Source organism: Ooceraea biroi, chromosome 11 (assembly GCF_003672135.1).
Source record: "Ooceraea biroi isolate clonal line C1 chromosome 11, Obir_v5.4, whole genome shotgun sequence".
In the NCBI taxonomy this organism is placed as follows: domain Eukaryota; kingdom Metazoa; phylum Arthropoda; class Insecta; order Hymenoptera; family Formicidae; genus Ooceraea; species Ooceraea biroi.
Genome location: NC_039516.1, coordinates 6,802,716 through 6,818,810, shown reverse-complemented (window position 1 = coordinate 6,818,810; position 16,095 = coordinate 6,802,716). Strand labels below are relative to the sequence as shown.

At 44.5% G+C, this 16,095-nt stretch overlaps 1 protein-coding gene across 1 annotated transcript in view; it reads left to right on the top strand.

The window, feature by feature from the left end:
• Positions 1-4,686: 4,686 nt before the first annotated feature.
• LOC105275828 (probable G-protein coupled receptor B0563.6) overlaps positions 4,687-16,095 on the top strand; it is a 41,002-nt gene continuing 29,593 nt past the window's right edge. Inside the window, exon 1 of the mRNA XM_011332964.3 lies at positions 4,687-5,056. The gene's annotated coding sequence lies outside the window, so the exon portion shown is untranslated. The remainder of the gene's footprint in view (positions 5,057-16,095) is intronic.

Here is a 16,095-nt window from a genome sequence, read left to right as displayed (position 1 = left end):
ATGGTGGCGATTGACGTGCGCAGGTAATCCCTTCACGTTTCTCTCGCCTGCAAGAAGAATAAACGTGACGCTCGGCGGGATGAAAGTTGCCTCTTACGTATCCGGTGGCGAATCGAGATTAACTCTAGCTTCTTACACTTTCAATTTTCAATTTTGGGGCTTCCCACATTGGGATACAGGCCACGTCGAACATTTAGTTAGAAATATAAGAAAAATTCAACTGATTTTAAGTCATTGTCTTTCATCGATACATCGATCGACTTTTTCCATCGATACGTCGCACATCAAGGAATATACCTATGTATAGGAGAATTTGAAAAAGAAAGTAGTTTGTAAAATATTCGCTTGTGAAAAAGGGTTACATTCAAAAATCGTGAATTACTTTATTTTACTTAGGGGTTTCAGGCACCCCTGTGTGGGAAGCTAGGGTTAATACACTCCGAAACCGGAACCGGCAGCTCTTGAGATCGGTTCGCGAAGGCAGTGGCAGTAAAATGAAATTGGCAACTGAATGATCGATTCATCGATTTAACTCCGATTTTACGGCTTGTTTTATACACACTTCGCGGTTCGCAATCGCGTGGGCTGGAAAGAACCGAGAGGCGATAAAGTAGATTTAAAGTGACGCCGCTTTCATCGCTTTCGACGTGCGTGTGTTGCGCATATACGTTTTTACGGTCCCTATAAACGTCGCGACGTGGTTTTGCATCGAAACGCGAAACGGGCGGACTCCCGTCAGGCGGTCCTCCTCCTCCTCTTTGCAAGGCATGTACAGAGGCGAAAGTTAAAGAGATCCCTCGAGGCTACATGCCTCGCGCAATCTCCGTCGCATGTGGAACGTGGTAAACATCCGGGAAAAGGAGGGAAAATCCACCGTTCGCTGGGTGATACAGCTTTATCACACGGTCGGCGCCGTAACGATATGCGCGCGCGTATGGGGCTGATAAATATTTTACGCTCCCACTTGGCGGCTGATTTATTTCCCCAGACTCCAATCCGTCGATCTACTTGCAAAAAATATCACTCTCGCGGCTATAAGATATTCATGCTACGATATGCATCCCGTATGAAAATGACGGATGATAACGGGAGAAGCTGATAATAACGCAATCGAGCATCGATATAAAATTAAGTGATAACATGATGAATATTTAGACAACTTTCGCGAATAAATAGCGGGATTTTCCAAAGGATTTTAAGCTGCTAGATAAGATTTGCAGAAAGTTGAGTTTTATCGAAAAAATTTCCTCGGAATTATATAATTTCTAAAGATAATATAATGATCTTTATAAAGTTTATATATAAAAAAAACAGGGCTAGTCAATGACTCTGCATTTATTAGTTTTGTGCGGACTCTCGTTCATATCACGCGCATTGTCCGGGCGCAAATCCTCATTTGATTATTTCAATAGTTCGACGTGTAGCGTCGCGATGACTCGGAGCAGACGAAAGCAATATGCTGCGCCACGGATTTGCGGAGCTTTATTTCGGCGGGTTATATTGCGATATTCATATCGCTGCGGCGCGTCGAAATGGAACAGAAGCGAGAAGCGTTTTACGACGTTCTTCATGATCGAACTCGTAACAGCCCGCCTCTTTGAATCCGGATATACGCCCGATTGTTCTCGCGCAAGCTGTCGGCATGAGGCGCGTGCATTTATCTTCACGATCGCGGCAGTTTTACTACCGCGGAATTTCAGTCGGTGACTGACTGTATTGCCAGTAAATCGCGCTTAACGCATGATTCACGTAACGCACGAATTATCGCTTGACGTATAATTTTCTGGACGTAACTCCATAGTGCTCGTAAGTTTTATCGTGATCGGAGACCCAGCGTGTCCCACTTTTCTTGACAAGTGCGTCATGAAGCGGAGGAAAGATGCGGATAAGGACCTTATTGGCGCTAAGATAAATCTTTCTCTTGCTCCCTTCCTCTAATGTCGCTAGGCTGCATCGATCCTCTTCGTAAAGATAGAAAACTCGTTCTTATCTCGTAAATTACGATATATTAAAAGGGTGGACATTTATGTCACTTTTATAGACGCATCAATAAATAATTTTTCAGTCACATATATGTTAACTATAAATGTCCCATTTTCATGTCAACTAATGTCACATTTTATGTTAACAACATAGAAAGTAGATTTTATAATAAAATAGAAGTATAATATTGATGAAGTAGAAAATATGACAAAATGCATGACGAAATTATTCTCGTTTGTAAAAGAGAAGTGAATATCGTCCAGTGTAGTTCCCTAACGAGTTTACTCACTCTTATCATTTGTACTAAACATTCTCCTACATCCTTATGCCATTATCTACGATCAACTGGTGATACGCGAAAACTGGCACGGTCAACGACAGATAAGTGGATCTCGCGAAGTCGGAAGTGCGAAAACGCTGATCAATCTTTTCTGTACGACGCGACCCACATAAAAAGCACCGAATCACCGAATTGATCATGTGTTTCCGTGACGCCCGCGATTAATTTTCCTAGATAAACGAGCGCCTTAACGATAACGGCCATTCAGATGTGGATTTTATGTGTTAATAAAACGTATATGGGTATCATGATAAAGGAAACATCGATTCCATTGATTCTATCGCATGGGGGACGCAGAAATCTCGTTTCGCCTTTCGCGCTGACTCGTCGACCCCATGCCGGGATGTAGGTGGGTTCCTTCGATTCTACTCCCCGTGGATACATCGAACGCGCAATCCATCCATCCTCAATTTTGGGCCAAAGTCTTCCTACCCCTGGCGAGCCCGAGAATTTCTTCGAGACGATTCCCGGGCCCCATGTGTCCGCTGCAACGCGTGATAAACGTTATTCAAGTCGCGGCACACTCGTCTCAGTTACAACACTTAACACTTATTCTTGGGGTTATTTACACCCCCGTTATCGTTGTACGTGTATGTCATCGGATGTACAATTTTCTCTCCCCATCTGTCTCATTTTTCCTTTACTTTCTTCTTATTTAGATAGAGTACGGCTGCACATAAGCTTTAGTGAGAACTTCATGCTTCTGTTTCTTCTGCTTCCTTTGTCGTTTGTGTTGCGACAAAATTAAACGTGGAAAAGATAAATTTATGAAAGACAAAGTTCATAACTTGAGGCCGAAAAACAAAGTTGGAGATCCGGTTATTTCAAATAATATCAAATATTTATTTTCTTCGCTAACGTATTTTCTAAAATTTCGCATGCTTGCCAAGTGATCTCTAAATTTCTCATAAACCTTTGTTTTCTAAAAGGAGTGATGCGAATTTTACATTTCCAGGAATGATTACACACGGTACGCGTCGGGACCAATCGAAACATAAATGCTCGCCACCATTTCCCATTCTCTCTCTCTTTCTCCTTCTCTTTAGCATTTTAATATTTCTAACTTTCTCCATCTACGTCATAATTATAGTGATTTAGAAAGGGATGGGAGATAGCCGGAATTATAGTTAGGTAATACTTGTTCGAGTTAGAAACTACTTGGAATTAGTCAACGCTATCGAGAAGAGCGTGGGAGAGGGAGGGGGAGAAGGTGGACGGACAGCGAGAGGTGGTAACTGATCCTTTTATGAGATGCCAGACGGAACGTAGGAAGTTCAGTGAATCATCGAAGGATTCGGTCATGAGAGCTGCCGTACGCAATTCACTATGTCGATACAGGACGACGCCCTCCACGCGGTCATTCAGTGCGGAGGTGGTTACGGGCTATAAATCTCAATCCACCCCAGCCTGGATAACGGCGTCTAGTCGTCCAGGTAGCTCAGATGAACGCCATTTCGTTCCTGCCGTTGTTAAACTCGCTTTTCTGCGTCTCTCACTATCGAATCAAATTGCAGCAGCGTTAACTTGATCACTAAAGTTCCGGCATGAAATTTATATTGGGTATCTGTCCATGGTGGAATGACATTAGATGGACAAATCTGCGAAAGATTTCGGCAGTAGATTCGCTTTTACAACGATTTTGATTGCAACTTTTCAAAACTGGATAGCATTTCACACGTAATGTGCAGGGAAGTCGTCGGCTTAATTTATGTCGTTGTTATTTTCCGTGAAGAAAAGTGGGTCAAATGAAAGTTGCATATTGAAGAGAATATTCTATTATCAGCAAACAGAACGCTTCATAGTTTATGTCATAAACTGTCAGAATGCAGTACACAGTATTCTAGGAGGTATGCAAGTTTAATCTTATACTATCGATACCTAGATCTTGTACTTTTTATTCCTTTTCTTTCAATGACGTAATAATGGAGTAATGTAATCATTACTCCATACCATTTTACAAGCTTATCCGCGATGCATCGTGTCGCATTCCGTCATTCTCAAGCGCTTCGCGGTCCAGGTTTGCACCGCCAAGTGCATGAATACCAGATAAGATCTCGCGCGGCGAGCGAGGAGTGCGGACGATGCAAACGCGTATTAGATTAAGAGTTGGTATTTGTAGAACTCGACTCAGACGTGATTAGCGGCACCTTGTTACTTGCGGTATCATCCTATTAATTCTATCTCATTAGCACCGCCGTCGTCGCGAGTTTGATCCGCGCCGATTTCAATCATCCTCGCATTTTTGTATCGACGAAAGAATCATTATGATCTCTCTACCCTCGCGCAGAGCGCGTTCACGCGCGACCCTTGCGCGGTCCTCTTCCTCACTCGACTTTATCGCGCGTTAGCATCGCGGGAACCCTAATATTCTCAGGATTTTCTTCACCTTCTCATTTTTTTATCTCCTTCGTGCCGTTTTTCTCGCAAATCTCCAGCGAGAGACGGAGTGCCGACGCATGCGTCGCGTAGTCACGAGCGGTTGACTCGTGCACTCGCGAAAATTCTCCAGTTGGCGCCGCGACGCGCTCGAAGGAGCTCTCTCTCGTTCGTTTGACGGCATCGCAAAGAAGCGACGACGAGCCGCTCCTACTTTCCGCAGCCGTGGGAAAAACGAAAATTCGAGGAGGTAAAGAAGAGAGAAACAGGCAAGGGATGAGGCCCTGCTTCCGGAAGTAGCGCGCGCGACTCAGCCGAGAGAGATGCGACAATGCGGCTGGCACGCCGCTACGCGAGGTAATTATGATCATCGTCATTGTTTGGTACGTTTCGATCGCCGCGTCGATCGAAACGCATCTATAGCCTGCGCGAGTTTTCCATCGCGCGCGGCGAGACGATTTGCATGCTGCACGGCGTACAGAGCGATGCAATTTGCTGCGGGGGATGCATGTTAAGTATCTCGTCCCGATTGACGAATGTAGATGATTTAGAAATCGATGACATTAATCAGCGCAACCAAACGCTCATGTCGATTCGTTATTTCTCGGCGCTTATTATCTCTTGTCAGTTATGCATGTTTATTTATACCTTGAATGGGATAATTGAAGATGTTCGCGAAATAAGTACTGAATTGCAAGGTTTAAATCACACAGTTAATAAACAAGGAGCTGACCATTTAATCCCGTTTACTTCTCTAAGCTTTAACTGAAAAAGTTCAGTTTAGTTACGTGTCGATCACCGTTGAGTGAAGAGCTCGTAGCTTACTCCGAGTACGGTAAAGCTGTGGATTGTATAAATTAAATTTGTGCATTGCAACAAAGTGCGTACGATTGGTATTCCCTTCTTCCTCGATCACTATCGGATCACGCATCGTTGCTCCACGTTTTACAGCATTAACAAACATTAATAAAACTAACGGAAAGTAAATACAATAGAACAACATCATTATTAGAAATGCGACTTTGTTCATTTAAATATTGTGCCAAATATAAATATGTAAAATTGATTATTTAGCGTAAAAATTCGTGTAAAAAGATTCAATCAGACAATCAGTAAATAATTTCATCAACTGATTGATAAATTAATTCAAGATGGATATATCCCACCTTGCCCTTTGAAGATCCTGAAAGTTTAACAGATGAAACAAATTTTATGCAGCACGCTTAAGAGCCCACGTGATATTTAATCAGCTCCCGCATCACAGCTCGAAATTAATATCCTTTTTCAGGTGATGTGAAATATTTAAAAGATTACCCGCACCGCGACTGTATCACGTAGCGGACGGAGCGCGACATGACACAAATTAAAACGCACCGTGGCATCCAACGGCCGGGCCGCCCGGGTCGCGCGCGTGCGACGGAATACTCGCGTGAGTCCGCCCCGCGTATCCGCACCGGGCTTGGCGTTCGCCATGGGCGGGATGATTTACGCGCGAGGACGTGCATCGAGAGGGACACGCGTGCACCGGCGATTCCGTGCAAAATTAGATTCGGCTAACGGCACGTCCGACCTTCGTGCCGTGCTGTAAAACACTTTACAGGCGCGTACGTGTCTGTCGGAACGCGGAAAGCGTCCAAGCGGACGTTTGAATTATGAATGCCGCCTCCTGGCCGATGGCAGGTGCGAACGTATCGCGTACACGTGGAGGGCAAAGTTGCGAACTTTCGAGGTCTAGCGTTCAGCGGGGGATGATACCCTCCTCGGCATGTTTGCAAGCGTTGAGCCTGCTACTTAGCCGCCTGATGCGCGAGCGTCATCGTCTGAGGAAGAACGAGTCTCGGCTGTCTCTCGGCTTGAGCCTGAGAGTGAAATTTTTATACTGATGTCTTGATACAAAATAAAGAAATTTGAATCACTTTATTGAGGCTCGTATGAATATCAGCAGCGCGAATTTATTATCAATGATAGTGTGAGTGCGTTTTTATGTGTGATTTAACCGGAGTCCTTTTACGTAGACAAATATTCGATGCGGGAGAATTAAATAACGATTTGCGCTTCAATTAAAGAGAGAAAACAACGCGAGAAAGAAAGTTGGCGCGATCTTCTGGCGAGCGAAAGCAGAAACTGATCCCTCGAATGATTCATTGGCAAATTTAATTTATTTCTCCATTGAAGAATTCAATTCACTTCCGCTGCGTTATTTATTCCGTGTCGAGCTCGCACCGGATTACCGAAATAGTTTGTACGTCGCTGCAAATCGATGCTCTTTACGAACGATCGCACAGCAACAGCGACAGAATTCGGGGTGATGAATGAAGATTGCTGTCTGCAATGGAGCGACGGGGATGCGCCAGTATTGCGCGCTTCGAAGGATCTTCTCGAGTACGCTCGTGAGCGGAGATCCCTGTCAGCGCGTGCTCGAGTGCCTCTATTTCGTCGAGTTTAAAGGCCAGCTTGTCTTTGCCATTTATTGCGACGATGACCACCCTTCGGGAGCGATGATATTTCGTTTGAGTCCCGCATATGAATCCAGTCATAGCACGACCGCTCGCGAGCGTTCATTCGTTCGGGCACTCTTAAAACGGCGACGCGACGGGGGAGAAGGTGCACCCTGCTGACGTTTATTTACGTCGCACCTTTAGCCCCTAAATGCGGCCGGGCCGCACGTAATCCTTAGTTCGCGATAACGTCAAATACGGTCGTCATATTAAACGAATAAATCCCGTGAACGCGGTCGCGCCGCGTTTCACGCCGCGGGGTACCGCGCGCGTGTACTTATATTTCACGACCTGCACAATGCAAACGAAACACGGATTTGCATAAGGGCACGCAGCCAGGCCAACGAAACGCCCGGTACAAATCGGCGCCGCGCCGAGCACGACTCGCAATTATCATCAACGACGTTCCGCATCTTTCCGATCTCGCGGCGTGCATTCGTGCACGCGCATACAATAATGCGGGGGCATAATAGCGCGGACGAACGATAAGTTAATAAAGCCGCGGCCGCGGCCGCGGGCGCTCGTTAACGACCTCTTTTTTATCAAGGCTACGTGGCCCCCGCCGGGAAAGAGAGCGTAATTATTACTATCGTGTGGCGACGGGACGATTTAATCGTGGCGTCACGCTGCAACTCCACCAGACAATCTTATGGCCCGAATCCCTCCTCCCCTACTCCGCGCTACCGTTTACTCACCCCCGCGGAGAGAATGCCGGCCGTTCCCAACCCTCCGCTCGTGTGTGGATATCTACGTTGGACGTTCGCGTTTACCGGCTATTCTGAACCCGGCCACGATTCGCAACGGGCGGGAAAAAAAAGAATTTTTTTCCGCTCACTCGACTCTCCGCGTCGAACTTAAATTAAAAATATTGGCGGGCGCGACGTGACGTGAATGAAAAAATGAGTCTCGCCGCGTACGTGCGTGGGTGCGTTGCAGCGTACTATCTCGCGATCTCTGATAGACGGTGCTGGCAATATTTATTGTCGAGTAAAACGGTAGAGAGAAAGAGAGAGAGAGAGAGAGAGAGAGAGAGAAGGCATATAATAGAAATTCATAATGCCACCGCGTGCGATGTCGAGGGAGCCCAAGTACAACGTTGTACACTGGAAAAAAGACGAAGCAATAAGGGTTGATTAGATGCCCAACGGGGGGTTATAATACCTTCGTTCCCCGACGTGACATTATTAATGCATTAACGATCTCGATGAGAAAGGTTAAATGCAACAATAAGTGTCCGTGCGATGACCAAGACCACGTTAGTCGCGTTACGTCTTTTTTCCCGTGCACTGTTCACTTGCTTATTCCGAACTGTGAACTGTGTTGATTATTTCGTATATTTACGTGCATAAATAACGTTCTTTCTTTTTAAGTGTTTACGTAACTTTGCTCTTTCGTTTTCAATTCTCTGCAGGCCGGCGCGTATACATCTCATCGATTTATAACAGCGACTGCTGTTAGTATTGCGCAACTGGTGCGCGAGATAGTCTTCCGCCACGAAACCGAGATTCCCCGGGCGCCTTTTATCAGTGTGAAAAATATTCCGTCGTGAAAGCTCGCGTAATCACGTTTTAGCCGCCATTGAGAATAATTTCCCGGAGTTCTCTAAGCAGATCTAATAAGAAATTCCCGGAGCGCGCGGCCTTGCGCGCGCGTGCGCTGCTAATTAAAAACTAAATTTGCTAAAATTCCCTCATACCAGCCGGAGAGTTTCGGTCTTTCGCGCGGATTTTGCCGTATTCTTCTGGACCGAGGTGGAAATGAAAATTCCCTGATCTTCCGGTGACTGGAATCTCGGTATCGCGAATGTTGCGGACGGGAGCTTCGGACAATTTCATAATAACTCGCTTATAGTACACCAGCAGGAATAATTAAGAAGTTCGCCTCCATTTGATATTATACGAAAACATGCAGTGTGTTTCACGACGGAGTTGTTCGTGGATTACGATTATGCGTTCGCCGCGTAACAACTCCGCGACTTCCGCTTCGTAATTTCATTCAGAGCGCAAATGCGACGCTAGGGACGTGTCTGCACGATATACAAAGGTGGCACCCTAAAAGGGTCCGTCTTTACGTTCGACACAGATGTCCGCCAAATAGCGAGTGTCTTCCGCTGGAAGGCAGCAGTCTGCGGTAATTTACGGGGATGGAAATCGGGCTGGCGAAACGCCGATTGATGTCCCACAAGTTTGCGAAGGAACGAAGGGAAGCAAGTAGGAAATGATGATGGAGCTTCGGTGGGAATAAAATCCGCGCTAGCCGCTTTCGTGGATTCCACCGCACGAAAATGCGGTTCACGTTCGATTGGCGGCTCAATGTTGACCGATTAATTTCGAATGTCTTTTCGACATCGGAACGGCTGAAATCTAGATCGGATTTCAGCATTCCGAGTGCTTGGAGTTGAACGGCTCGGAATAACTCATTCTGGCGGCTCTGAGTGGCTCGTAACGTCATTTCAATCAACCCTCTCACTCTCGTTGAGTTAGCCGCTCCCGTCAATAGTTATTGATGACTATATTCGAGTGGTCTTTTGTTTCTGAATCATCTCTGATCATTGAATGTAATATATTCCTATCTATATATAATTAATAGTATAAAAATGTGAGTTTGTGTGTACGTGTGTCCGCCTTTTGCCACATTTTGTAACTTTTTAATTTGACGTTGCATTTTTCGATCGATTATTTATTTGCTTTTGAGTCACGCGTTAGATAAGTCCCGCGGTCGTAACTTCTGCGGGCGTATGGGGAAAATATTACGAGAAATGTGCCCGCCGCAGCGCGAATCTCCGTAGTCACCTGAGATAAAACCGGGCGAAATCCCGGGCAGCGAAGCTGTCCTGGCTTCTTTTATCGTTATTCGTATGGTGCGTTATCAAATATTACGGTTACCACACGCTATCACGGGAATGCTTTTGCGGGCGAAAGGGGTAAAGATCCAACGCGACGATGGAAAAGTCGCCGTTGTTGCGAATTTGTTTTGTTAACTTTGGAACTTTGGAATGTAATAATAACGTGTTTAACGTTTAATATTTACGTTGAAAAACATATGAAAGGATATCGGATTTGTTAATGGATAAGAGATTCAATGTTTGAGAAATAGAATTTGAATGCTTTTCCATCCGGCGTCTGCCTCATATCTTAACGTATGTTATTACGATCGAAATCTGTTCGTCGCGATAACGCAACATTGATGACGGGGTTTATGTCGTTTTAACGCTCGCAAGACGGCACCGCTGCAATCAGGATGCTGGATAGGCAATAAATTTTATCGCATCTGATACATTCCCGCCAACCGCCGACAATTTTCAACCGACACCACTGTCGGGACTGACCCGGAAGTACGACACCATCGGCCGGCCTCTAATTGTAAACAAAACCACCGAGCTATAAATTTGTTTAATTAACACGACCATCAACCGCGTGACAGTTCAGCTCGAGCGTGGTCTCTCCTATCTCGTCCGCTCTTCCTCTCTCTCTCCTTCCCTCTCTTGCTCTCTCTTTTGCTTCCCTTCTCTTCCCCTCTCTATTCCTCCCTCTCGTCACCCATCGTTTGATAAAACGCGTGTGCAACAATTCGTTCACGGGAGCTCTACCATTCTCAAACTGGTTGACACACATCCATCCGCCAACTGGCATCTGTTAAATCGATCGAAACGCGAAATCGAAACGTAGTTCACCTCGTGGCGATCGGACAAATTACATTGATTAAATTTTTCAGTAAAATAGCTATGCCGCGGAGTTTCTTCAAACTGAAACGGTATCAAAAAAAGTGCGATAACAGAATAAATGGACGTTGTTCCAATAATGGCACATCCATTTAAGGGAAAGAAACTTGCAAGCATGCCCTTCGGGAAAACAAAACTTTGAGCTGAGCACAGACGCGCGCGCGGAAGAAAAGAAGAAAGAACAAGAATCTGTGAAATATAAGTACGCCTGTTGAGCGGTCGCCTCTCTTTGGAAAAAATTTCCCCGTTCTTGGATCCTGTTCGCTGCTCGCTGAGTTCGCGACTCCGTTCCGACGCGAACAGAAACAAAGTTGTATCACGGCTAAAATACTGCCCTCGGCGCGCGGCCACCCCGTTTCCGTTATCGTCGACGATTTCTCGAACGCGCGCGCAAAGTTGCTGGAAATTAAAGATTTGCTTTCTGTGCGCCCGGCGTAACATAACGCCGATAAAACGTGAGCGCCCCTCGCTCGTTCACGTCGGAATGTGAATTCCCGGCGCTGCCACCCTCTCCCCCGACGTTTTGCAAACGTTGCGCTATTTGTTCGCACTTGAAAATTTTCGCCGTCTGCAAACAGCAGCCTGCGATTCTGACGACTGAACCGATTTCTCTCCGATCCTCCGATAAGGATTTTTCTCGGCCAAGGGATGAAGAGCGTCCTCGCGAAAATGAACGTCTTTAGCGCTGGCAACGGGAACGATTTATTCGTTCGAATGCTTTTAACATGCAAAACAAAACAGGTGCGGGCGAAGAGGGATCCGGAGGGCACGGAGGGCAACTTCGCTTCTCCACCCTGCAGCGCAATTAGTTCCGCGAGGAGGAAGTTGTAATCGCGTTCACGGCTGTTTGCGAGTTTGTCCGGGACCGGCGCAAGTTTTTCCCCGGGATTTGCGGCGCCCGCCGCCCTTATTCCCATCCCCGCGAGTAACGTTCTCATTCTCGGAGCGAATAATTCTCGCCGCCGCGCCGCGGCAACGGCAACACGGCGGGGTAGCATCCCTCGACCGCGGTCGCGAACTTTCGCCGTGTCCGGCCGATAATTACTAAGAAACACGAATTTCTCAAATTTCTTCATTATGGCGCCTTTTCTTCCCTTGCGAGTTCGTGATCGAGTTACAGGACGCTGCATCCCGCTCCCAGGTTGCGTTCGTTGACGGTTTAACAGCGGCACGGAACGAATGGAGTGCAATTGTATTCTTGTTTTAATTCGGCTGGAACCTCAGCGGTAGAAAAATGATTTTCTTTGTGCCGATTATAATTCTCCTTTCATTGGACACAACAACTTTTAGAAGTCCTCACGTAAGCGTTTAATTGGATAATTATTTAAATCTAATTGCTTTTAGAATGATTTAAAATATTTAAGTAAAAAAAGAAAGTCTCGTTCTTCGGATCTAACGGATGGTATCGGTTATCATGAAAATGAACGCTAAAGCGGCGATGCATGCATTCTGTACACAATTTCCTTTCACTTGTTGAACGAAATAGTCTACAGTCAATTTCTGAAAAGTTTGAGCGAAGCTTTAGCGAATTAAGACGCGGCATCTGCGCGTTCGGATAATTTTAGCAAGATAAAATCCGGATCTACCACTTTAATCTGAGCTTTTGCACCTCCGTCCCAGCGGCAGCAATTGCCGCGGCGTCTTAACGGTTTTCGCGTTGCCTCTGCGTCTGTCTGTGATGCGTAACCATCTCGAGTCTTATCAATACGAGCGGGGACAAGCGCTCGCGTTAATTAACTTCAGCGACTTTCCGGTCGACGAACCTCGAGTGGTCGCAATTTGTCGCGAATCGCGTGCGACGAGCAGCTTCACGCTCCTCGTGAATCTATCCGGAAGACTTCGACGGCGTCTCCCAATTACGGTGCAGCGATTGCGTGCAAGAGTCTAAGAGAGTCTCAAAAGCCGTGCGCTTTCGCGAAAGTTAAAGGCAAGAAGAATCAGTAATCGTGTCATTAGAATGATCATCAAATTAATATATAAATTAATGCTTCTAATATATAACAAGCAACAAGTGCGTAATTTTATGTAAATGCTTCTTACTAGAAATTTAATTTGTTTTACAGTAATATGTAACAGCACAAAAAATTGATTTTTTTAATCCGAAAATTAAACATTATATTCGGATATATGAATGTATTATCACTACAATCGATAGAAAACATCGCAATCGAAAGCTTGCATCCATATTATATTTTTAAAGTGCCGTTGGATTTTTAAATAAGGCTTTAGTTCCTGAGATATTTTAATCAAAAGTTTGTTTGACATGAATTTAGCATGAAATTCCGGATAAGCTACGGTAGCGCTCAACGTTTATGCCAATTCTTTCCGAGCAGTTCTGAGTTGTTGATAACATTAATTTTTATATTGCCTAGAGTTCTCTGCTATTGAAAATACCGTAAACTCAGAAATGAAAAAGTTCTAGCCCTTAGAAATTTTTTCTTTTTCCGAACAGTTCTGAGTTGTTGATCTCATTATTTTTTATATTGCCTAGAGTTCTCTGCTATTGAAAATACCGTAAACTCAGAAATGAAAAAGTTCTAGCCCGTAGAAATTTTTTCTTTTTCCGAGCAGTTCTGAGTTGTTGATATCATTATTTTTTATATTGCCTAGAGTTCTCTGCTATTGAAAATACTGTAAACTCAGAAATGAAAAAGTTCTAACCCGTAAAAAGTTTTTCTTTTTCCGAGCAGTTCTGAGTTGGTGATATCATTATTTTTTATATTGCCTAGAGTTCTCTGCTATTGAAAATACCGTAAACTCAGAAATGAAAAAGTTCTAGCCGTTAGAAAGTTTTTCTTTTTCCGAGCAGTTCTGAGTTGTTGATCTCATTATTTTTTATATTGCCTAGAGTTCTCTGCTATTGAAAATACCGTAAACTCAGAAATGAAAAAGTTCTTTAACTGGGAAAGATTTTTTAACTGGGTCTATGAATAAACATTTGCAAAGGACTGTTCTAACTAACAAGGATTTTGGATTGCGATATGGACTATCAATACATTTTTGCAAATGACCGTTGAAACTATTAATATGGATTTTTGATTTCGCTTATGGTTTACTGATATACATTGAAGATAGTCTAACGAATAGACCGAAACGTTTGTTGATTGATTTGTACTCAAATTAAATTGTCATAATATATCGTTAAAAATTAGAAGAATTATTTACTTATCATTGCGACGTTATCACGATGATTTCATTTAAACAAGTAAATTTAAATTTTTTATAGTTTTTGCGATTTATATATTTATCTTAAAATAAAACATTACCCAAAAGTATTAAAATCAGTTTTAATTTATAATAAATTACATCATGCATGTGTGAACGGCAGCTTGACGGACAAAATCGCTTTGCATGTGTTTGTGCGAACATATGTACGTGAGTCTGAACCTGAATTGCATGGAAAAGGAAAATGAAACGTCACAATTATAATATACGATTACAATATCTCAAGACTGACTGCATCAATCTTGATCAAATTGGTCGCAATCAAAAGCTTGCACCCATATTATATAATAAAAGTGCCGGTAGATTTTTGGTTACGGCTTTAGTTCCTGAAATATTTTAATCATAAGTCTATGTGACCTGTCAAATGATATAAATTCCAGATAAGCTATACAGTAGTGCATAGACGTCGATGCACTGAACTTGGTAACGCTCGATGTTTATGCAGTGATTCTCATTGTTCAGAGCTTTATTTTTTATTTTTATGTACTTGGCGTCGCGACGCTACCGCGTCGCTTGATAATGATAAAGCGAGAACACGTACACTTGTAACACATATCTTATGCACATTTATTATACATACATATTCAGATCAAAAAATCAGAAGTGACCTTTCGACGAAGCGATAAGAAATTTTGCTCGGAGACGCAAGGAAACGATATTATTAGTCATCCACATAAGAGTCCGGTGCCATCATCCCCTGCCACAAAGAGAGGAGACTTTACGCGACGCATCCGATATAAAGGAGGATCTCGTTATCTCGCTCACTGTCGTAACGTAATCTTTTTTTCGCCCTCAGTCTCGCGGTGTAAAGTTTATCGCATGTGATACGGGGCCGTCTATTTTCACGTGTCAGACTCAGGTCCGTCCCGTTCTCTTCTCGTTTCTCACCCCGAGAGTGGAGGAGGGCGAGAGCTATTGAGCGTGCCAGGTAAGGAGCACCATCGTGGAAATGCGTGTCCGCGGCTTCATCCGGCGACTTCCTCCTCTTCTTTCGAATTCCCGTGACGGATGTAACGATCCGCGGCGGTATAACCGCCATTCCTGTCGCAATCGTTACCGACAAGTGGCGGGAAGTCGCGCCGTAAAAGCGCGCGCGTTTCGCGCTGAAAGAAAGAGAGCGAGTGACGGAGAAAAAGGGAAGCCGGGAGCGGAAGATCGTTACTTTCGATTTAACTTGACCGGCCTCCTTGGCGATTACACGCCGTTTTTATCGCGTGTCCAGCGATTTTCGATGTATAACGACGACGAAAACGAGATTACGGGCGGTCGCGTAAACCTGTCTCCATTTGGCGAGTAAATGAGCGGCTTTATTGGCATTGGTTTTAATTACGCTATCGATAGGCTCGATAAGCACCCACTAAAATATTTTTCGCCGGAGCCTCAGCACGGGCGCCGACCTAATTTCGCTACCGGCGATAAAGTTTGATTACCTCTTTAGAGCGAGTAAACCGTTTAAGGGAAACAGTGATTTAGATAATTCGTTCTTCCACAATAATTGAGCGCGTTAATATCTGATGTGAAGAATATTCGAGTGAAAAGACGCCTTAATAAAATAAAATAAAATAAAATGACTTCGATGCCAAACTTTGCCACATGAAAGGCACGAGGGAAGCAATAAATAATCGGTAACGATAACGATGGCGCGTGCGTGCGGGGCGTAAACTCGTTAAAGAATTACGCAAATTATTGGCGTAATATGCAAAGTAACGCGGACCGGGAGGGCGGGCGGACTCGATATAATTGAGGTGCACGCGCCAATAAAGCGTAATTAATTCCATGTATATATTTCCATCGGCGGCTACGTGCGAGTTTTGCGTGCGAGTTACGTGATAAATAATGCGCAATATGCATGAGAATAAATTAGATCTCATCCGCGTGTACGTCGCACCCCCGCATCCTTTCTCAGCGTGATAAATCTCCTTTCGTCGAGACTCTCGGGTATCTGTTGTTGC